Below are 9,130 nucleotides of genomic sequence, written 5' to 3'. Positions count from 1 at the left end.
GAGAGAGAGAGAGAGAGAGAGAGAGAGAGAGAGAGAGAGAGAGAGAGAGAGAGACACCAACCAGGGCAAATAAATGGAAAAGATTAAGGGGAATTTAAAACTAAACTTTTGTCAGTACTGAGTATTGAACCCAGGGCCCCTTGCAAATATCTCAGTCAAGGTTACTATTGCCGTGGTGCAACACCATGAGCAAAGCAGCTTGGGGAGGAGAAAAGGTTTATTTGGCTTATGCTTCCACATCACTGTTCTTCATCAAAAGAAGTCAGGAGAGAACTCAAAAGGGCAGGAACCTAGAGGCAGGAGCTGGTGCAGAGGCCACGGAGGAATGCTGCTTACTGGCACACTTCCCATGGCTTGCTCAACATGCTTTCTTATAGAACCCAGGCCCCACCCACAATAGGTGGCCCCCTGGGGCCCCGATCAATCATTAATTAAGGAAACTCCCTACGGACTTATATACAGCCCGATCTTATGGAGGCATTTTTTCAGTTGAAGCTTCTTCTTTTTCAGTGACTCTAGCTTGTGTCAAATTGACAGAAAGCATGGCAAATGTGCTTCCTCTGAACTGTATCTTCAACCCCATAAATAATTTAAATGTCCCAAATTATACACTCACTAGACTGTTAACTACATCCACAATGTCAGAACAGAGTGCTGTGGATGGAAAGAAATCCAAGACAAGGAGGAAATTTTAGTGTTTAAAAAGCATGACAAATTAATACAAGATTTGGAAGACAAAGACAGAGCAGAGACTAAGTGAATGGCTGACCACTGACCAGCCCATTTTGAAACCCATCCTATAAGCAGGTACCAATCCCTCATACTATTAATGATGCTATGTTGTGCTTGAAGATAGGAGCCTAGCATAGCAGTCCTCCAAGAGGCTCTACCTAGCAGCTGACGGAAACAGATGCAGATACCCACAGACAAACATTGGATGGAGGCCGAGGAGCCCTATGAAAGAGTTAGGGGAAGGATTAAAGGCCCTCAAGGAGATGGCAACCCCACAGCAAAACCAACAGTGTCAACCTACCTGGACCCCTGGGAGCTCTCAGAGGCTGAGCCATCAACCAAAGAGCACACACAGGCTGGTCTGAGCCCCTGTCACAATGTAGTAGAGGGCTGCCATGCCTGTCCTCAGTGCCTCAGTGGGAGAGGATGTGTTAATCCTGTAGACATTTGATGCCCCAGGGTTGGGGGATAAAAAGGGGCTGCCTTCTCAGAGGAGAAGAGGAGGAATGATGGGGGAGAAATTCTATGAAGGGGGACCAGGAAGGGGCAGAATTTGGCATGCAAATAAATAAACAAATAAAAATTTTTAAATCATGACAAATTAATATAAGCTTTGAGAGACTAATTAGGCAAACCATCTATGATTGTTGCTTTCAATATCAACTTGCCACAAATTAGAATCACCTGAATAGAGAACCTCACCTTGGAAGTTGTCTTGGTTGTCTTGATTGATGTGGAAGACCCATCCCATATGTGGGCTGCCCCTTCAGGTAACAACGCACATTATAAGCATATGAATGGCAAAAAGAAGATTACTTGCCTTTTATTCCCTCAGCCTTGCTGCTGTGATCTGGTTTACCCATGATACTGCTGATAGAGACACCTTAGCTGACATCAGAACCAGCATTTTCACTTTATGGTTGACTAAGAACCAGTGGCTCTCCAGGAACCCAGGGAGTTTTCAGTATCAGACTGGGAACCCTCAGGCTAGGCATTAATGCTTATGGACAAGATATTAATGGTTGTTGGCCTACCCGGTGTGAGGCTGTGTGGGACTACTCTGACTGCTGAGGCACCTTCCTGCCTCTGGGTTCCTTCCTTGAGTTACTGCCTTGGCTTTCCCCAGTGATGGACTGTGCCTATAAGCCAAATAAACCCCTTCCTCCCCAAGTTGCTTTTGGTCAGTGTTTTATGAAAACAACAGAGAAACAAATTGGATGCCATCTACATCTGAGATCTAAAAGGCAGTTGTAAGGCTGAAGTAACAGACAATAGGCACAGAGAATCAGTCCACGAGGGTCAAGAGCCCGTTCATTGGGTATTTCAGGGTAAACAGAAAGCAGAACAAACTGTGGAACTCATTTAAGAATAAAATTCCAGAGATTAAATGAGGCTCTCTCCAGATATGGAGTGCTCTCACATGATTACTGAGAACGAGGACCCATGTACATTTGCACCACTCTCGGGTTCACCACAGTGGCTCCTAGAATGTCAAGGATGAAGAGCAAACTATCTGCCTTCATGGAGAAAATAGCACCATGTAAAATAGCCTTTGGGCTGGTCTTTGAACCAGTGAGGTCAGAGACAAAGATGAAGGCCCTGAGGCCCTAAGATAACCCTACTTTCAACTCAAAATCCTATTCCCACCCTCCAACCAAAACAGAGCAGGTAAAATACAGACTTCTTCAGAAATGGAAAGCCTAGAGTCTCGTATGGGGAGCTTTTTCATTGTTTTGGCTATTCTGGAGGCTGAGACAAAAGGGTTGCTTTAAAACATGAGTTCAAGACCAGAATAAAAAGCATGGGAGAAAAGCAGTTCATGGGAAGACCCCTAGTTTCTGCCTTCCTATTCACACACACTGTATTGGGGTGCTATCTGAGGAGGGCCTAGATGTAGAGAAGATAAAGAGGAACACAGAGAAGCAAGGAAGTAGAAAGACTTGTCCAAGGAAGCAATGAAGAAAAGTCCAAAGGCCTTAAGTTAGTAGCTGAATACATAGATGGAGCAAAGGTGATAAAAATGAGAATGTTATAAAGATGAAAACAAGATAAAAGCAAGACCAAAAAAAATGGCAACTGGAAAGTCCAGGGAAGGGTGGCTATTCAGCTCAGTGGAAACACATCTGCCCAGTGCCCAAGGACCAGCATCCAGTCCTGTGAAAGAAGAAAGGAAGAAAGAAAGAAGGTGGAAAGGGGGAGACGGAAGTATGGAGGAGAGAGGGAGGAAGGGAGAGGGAAAAGAGATAGAAGAAAGGAGTGGAGGGAGGGAGAGAAGGAAGGAGGAGGGAGGGAAAAGAAAGGAGAGGGGGAAGATAAAGGGAAGGAAAGTAGGGAGGAAAGAGAGAATAGGGAAGGGGGAAGAGATGAAGGGAGGGAAGAAAGAATAAGAGGAAGGAGAAATGGGAAATGAGAGAAAGAATGGAGAAGTGGAAGGAGGGATGGAGGGAGACATCTAGAGAGGAAGGAAGGGAAGGAGAATGGTCCAGGAAGAACAGGAGATAACAAGGATGGGGATGCGATTTGGGTTCTGCGCTAGGAGTAGCGTTTACATAGCAAGAGGGATGAGACCGTGTCCTAGGCTCTTCTGAGACACTCAACCTATAGAAAACATACAGATGTAACACTTAGGGTTATGGAGAAAAATGAAGGTGGACGTCGTTCTCTTGGAGTTTTGTTTTGCTCTGTTGGCTTGCATTGCATATGCCTTGGCTCACTTTGAGGAACAAGGTCTTAATCTCTACCCTAGAACTCATTACATACCTCAGGTTAGTTTCAAGCTCGCAATCTTCCTGCCTCAACTTTGATGCTGGAATTAGAGGTGTGCGTAACATGCCAAGCTCTCTTGATATTCATGCTCATAATGGAAGAGATGAGGAAGGTACAGAGGTGGAAGGGAAGAAAGCACACTTCTGGGTAAACTACATGACAAACAGGGCTGCCTTCAGGGTCTGCACTCTCTGTGGCTGCCAAGAGCAAGGTGACTTCTTGGTCTCTTGTCTCCATCTTGAAATTCACAAAAAAATTTTAATCCTATGTTTTCTTTTCACTGGACCCTGGTCCTGCAGCACTGAGATGCTCTCAGTCACTACAACAAGAAATTAAGGCCGCCTTATAATGGTTAGAGCTCATAAAAAATCAGCAGTGAGGGGTCTGAAATGTTCCAGGACCACATCAAGACAGAAGCCTCCCTCCTCAATCCCAACATGATGGAGGAATAACAGATAAATGCTAGAGATGAAAGAAGAACCAAGACAAAGAAAAGCACTTGTTGTCCCTGAGAAAAAGCCTAGAGACAGGGAGGGATGTGGCCATGGATTTCTCTTATCACTACTCTCAGCATGCTTTATTTCTTTAACCTTGCTTAAAAGGCTCATTTCAGGTTTTTTTCAATTAACATTTAAAGAATAACAAAAAATCCATAATATAGCAAATCTATACCCTAGAAATATTTTATAAACTAATCCCATAAATCACCTAATTGAATACATAAACTTTTAAATTTAATAGAAACATTATATGATTGATACCTTAAACAGAAGGAGACAAGCCCAGAGCATGAATGACATAGTTTTTGCACTGAGGACCTTTCATTTTATATAAATCATGTCTCTTCCAAGGTCAAAGCTAAATGGAAAAGGGAAATTATCAAAGCTGAGCAGCCTTCAGTGCTCAGATTTGCTCAAAGAGGCTATTTGTCCAGCTTTTTATTATAATATTCTTTTCAAAACCTAGGCATACTTGGAAACATGCATGGCTTTTCAGCACCACATCCTCATTGCAATCAAGGACTGGAAAAGCAGCCTCACCCTAGACAACTGAAGAGAGCTGTTCACTAGTCAAAGTCAAAGGGGAATCTCAGAAGTCAGAGGGGAGTCTGGCCAGTCGACTGCTCTCCCTGGACACTCCCACTGCCTCACACAAGCACGGAGGAACTCATTTTCAGCAATGTTGACTGAATGATCCTCAGCAAGCTTGGGACAGCTGACAGTCTGACGGTGACACAATACGTGAGAACAGAGGTTTCAGAAGATGGGTCTGGTGATGCCCCGTACACTGCATGCCATCAACAGGGACCACCATGGACACCACAAATCACTCTGTCCTGGACACTTGCACCTTAGAATAAAGAGCCAGGAGGCAAAGCCGGCCCCTTTCTGCAAGACAAAAATTACCACAGGATTTAACCAAGTCTTAGAAGCCCTACAAACTCCATCAAATGTTCCACCCCTGCAAAAGTTACAAAGACAATTCTAACACTGAGAACCACAGTCTGCTAATAGTATAAATGGAAGCTTCTTATTTTGAAGATCTTGGGTGCTATGTTTTCATAACCTGCCTTACAGTCAATGGGATGGGGTTCCCCTTTGTGAGAAAATCATTACAGAGTGTTCGGTAACCTCCCAGAAGTGTTTTAATGTAGCAGATCTCCAGCCCAAACAGTGACCCAGGTCAGTGCTGGGGCCATTCTTAACAAGCCCAGGGCAGTGAAGAAAGCAACCACTGTGGGTTCTAATGGCCTGAGATGGTGGAAGTCCCTTAGCTGTTCTTGGGGTAAAGGAGCTAAATTTAAAGGGATAAATTTGAGAAAGATGAAACTTGTTAGTGAGAGGTTAGCTGATGGAGAAGTCAATACTGTCACTCCTAAAGGAAGAGTAATCAGGAGAACAGATGAACACTACTCTAAAAACTGGACCCCCATGAGGAACACACACAGCAGCCTAACTATGGTACACAGTACAATGGTGAAGGGGTGGTCTTGTGGGAGGAATCAGCAAGCTGAAAGGCAGGCACCAATTGTGTAGAAATCCAAAAAGGAGAAGACAAGGACACCAAAGCAACAGCACTGACAAGTCCCAGACACAGAGGTGGATGGGAGGGTTTAGGTTTGTGTATGTCCCAAAGGGTATCCACACTGGGAGGTACTCTGGTGCTTTAAGAGGCAAAGCCTAGTGGGAGGCTTTTAGGTCATTGGGGGTGTGTCCTTAAGAGAGTTGTAGAGTCCCAGTCTTCTGTCTTCTGGTGTTATTTCTCTCCCTCCCACCCCTCCCCACTCTCCTCACCCCACTGTCTTTCTCCTTCCCTCCCTTCCTGTTTCCTGGCCTGAGATGCAAGCTCTGCCTGATGGAGACCAACAGGGCCATCTATTGTTGAACTAGAGCCCCCGGAAGAACAAACTAGATGAACACTTCTTCACATGCTGCTTGTAGTAGAAATGGTAACAGAAAGCTGGCTGACACAAAGTGACAGGACACAGTGGTGGGATGTGGCCAGTCAGCAAAGGCATCAGTTCATAGGGCCATTGCAGCTGGAAGAGTATGCAAGGAGAGCGCAGTAGAGAAAGGGAGAAATGGATTGAAATGGGAAAGTTGCTTGTTCCATCACCTCCACCCCAAACTGCGGCAATATTAGCTCTGCTTTTTTTTTTCTTTTTGGAACTTTTCATTTTTAAATAATTATGTAAGAGTTGTAAGAATAGTACAAAGAATTACCATACTCCTCTATTCAGATTCATACTTTAACACTTAGCCACATTTGCTTCAACATTCCCTTCTATATAGAACGTTTTATATATTTTATGTATTTATGCTATATTTATACAATGTAAAGCATTCTATTTTTTTTCTGAATCTTTTGAGAGTCAGCTGCCTCTTCACCCTAAAATCCTCCAGCATATATTTTCCAATGACAAGACTTTATTTAGTCATAATGAAGGACAAAATTATGTCATTTGGAGGAAAGTTGTGCAACTGAAAAATACCATATTAAGCAAATTAAACCAGATTCAGAAAGACAAATATTGTGTGCTTTCTTTCATTTGTGGCTCTTCAATTTTATATAAAACACAAAATCATATGTGTATGTATATATGTAAAACAGAAAGAAGCAGTACAACTTTGTGGGGGACAAAGAGACTGTCACAGCAGAAACAGAGAGAAAGAGGACACCAAGGTGGGGGGCCAAAGCACATTATACACTTGTGTAAGAATGTCCTTATGAAAACAGGCACTATGAACAATAAATACACAATATTAAAAGCAAATTCAAGCCAACTAAACAGAATATTATCATGATCAATTAAAAGTCAGAGAAATTGGCTCTTATTCAATATGGTTATTTATCCACAGTCCATATTCAGGGCTCACAATTTGTCTTACTCGTGTCCTACGTATCCCGCTTCCCTCTGGCTCAGCACTTAACCCCAGATCATACATTGCTTCTAGCTGACATGTCTCTTTGATCTCCTCTAATATGGAACAAGGCCTCTACTTTTTCTAGTCACATGTGCCCTTGACACTTTAAAAGAATTCAAGCCAGATGCCTCTCAGTTTGAACTAGATTGGATGTATCCATTTCTGCGGGGGAAACAGTGTCGAAGAAATGTTTCTGGGCTCACTTCCCAAAGGCTCTACCTCCTCCCAGTAGTGCCACCCTGGAGACACAGCCCTTAGCGCATGAGTCTTTGGGAACCATTTAAGAGCCAAACTACAAAAGGTAAAATATTGAGAAATTAAAATCTATAGCCAGTGTGCTGCCAGCAACCTCTTGGGGGCGGGGGGGAAGGGAGGACATGCAGAGTCACCAGACAGATATTTCTTGAGTTTTCTTTGAAGCTTGTGATTGGTTGTAGGATATTTAGCAAATCCAAAGAAAATGTTTTCCATTTTTGTCTCTCTTATTTTCAAATAAATCTCATGATGCAGGTGTGCCTAAGCTTGTGCCAGCGCCATCATCCTAAAATCCTAGATGCTGTTCAAAATGGAAATATTTGCAAGCTCAGTTATAGTTGGACATTTATTTGACCACAGCGCTTTCGCCTCCACATTTGTTAACCTGTGTAGACTAGCCTAAATGGGCCCTCCCTGTGAGACTTTTGCCTTACTGGAGGACAAGAACATTGTTATCAGCCGGGCCAGCTGCACCTGCCTTCCCAGAAGTACTGAGTAATGCTGGTGTCCGGCTCACAGCTGTGTAGCACAGTGCGGGAAAGCACCTGCTTGGATGGCCAAAGCTCTGCTATCCACATAAATATTCCGAAGTCTCTACAAATGCCTTCTAAGTTACTCACAGATATTCTGCAAGCCTTCCAACATCAACGTTCACATGCACCTGCAGCTAGCCCAGGCTGTCGTCAAGCTGGACTGTAGCCCCCTCAGCTGCCATGCTTAACAACATGTTATTTAAGCGTACTGTAGGAAAAATACTTTGGGAAGAATTGGTGAAACAAGTGAAATTTCATGAGAGAGCTGCACTGCCACATGCCAAAGTTAAGGTAGGAAGGGGGATGTCATCGCCTGTGCCTCAGCACCAAGGTGGTTTGAGAAGAAAACTATGTACTCTATAATGGAAAAGGGATTTTTTAATTACAAAATTTATCTTTCAAAAATTATATCCTATGCTACTTAAGTTTTAAGAAGTCTTCTCCTAGGTGAGGTACAAAGTGCACATGCAATATTTTTGTTTGGTTGTTTGGTTGGTTTTGGTTGGTTTTGTTTGGTTGATTGATTTTGGTTGGTTGGTTGGTGTTGGTTGGTTGGTTGGTTGGTTGGTTGGTTGGTTGGTTGGTTGGTGGGTGAGTGGGTTGGTTTTCTCAAGACAGAGTTTCTCTGTGAAGCCCTGACTGTCCTGGTAGTTCCTTTATAGACCAGACTGGCCTTGAACTCACAGAGATTCACTTGCCTCTGCCTCCTGAATGCCGGGATTAAAGGCACTCAACACCAATCCCAAAACTTGGGAGGCAGAGGCAGGCAGATTTCTGTAAATTCAAGGCCAGCCTGGTCCTACAGAGCAGTTCCAGGACCGTCAAGGCTACACAGAGAAACCCTATCTCAAACACACACACACGCCACACACATGCAAATCTTCTCCCAGTTTAGGTCAGAAAACAGATCAGCAGAGAGGTTTTTGGTAGAAGATGTTCAACCAGAAACCTCTCCAGACATTGCTTCACATTCGTTACATAAAAACTAGAACTAATATTTTTTACTTCCTCTAAAATAAGACATCATTTGCATTATATCTATATAAAAATGTTCCTACTGATATGTCTATAGGTATGGAGGGGTTGTTTTTTATAAATATTTTTATTTCTTGAGACAATTATACTATGATTCCATCATTTCCCCTTTCTTCCTCTAACCCCTCCTGTGTAACCTCTTTTCTCTCTTTCAAATTCATGACCTCCTTTTCTTTAATTGCTGTTACATATGTGTGTGTTCCTAAATATATAAATACAAGCTGCTCAGTCTATATAATGTTATTTATATGTATATGTTTTCAGGGTTGACATTTGCTATTGGATAGCTAATTGGTGGGCTCTTCCTTGCGGAAGACTATTTCCAGAAATTTTTTTATCGTTTTTTTTTTATTTCTTCTTTGACCCCACTGATCATCCAATAAT

The sequence above is a fragment of the Grammomys surdaster genome, unplaced genomic scaffold (assembly GCF_004785775.1).
Source record: "Grammomys surdaster isolate TR1022 unplaced genomic scaffold, NIH_TR_1.0 125617, whole genome shotgun sequence".
NCBI lineage: Eukaryota > Metazoa > Chordata > Mammalia > Rodentia > Muridae > Grammomys > Grammomys surdaster.
This window is presented reverse-complemented; position numbering follows the sequence as displayed.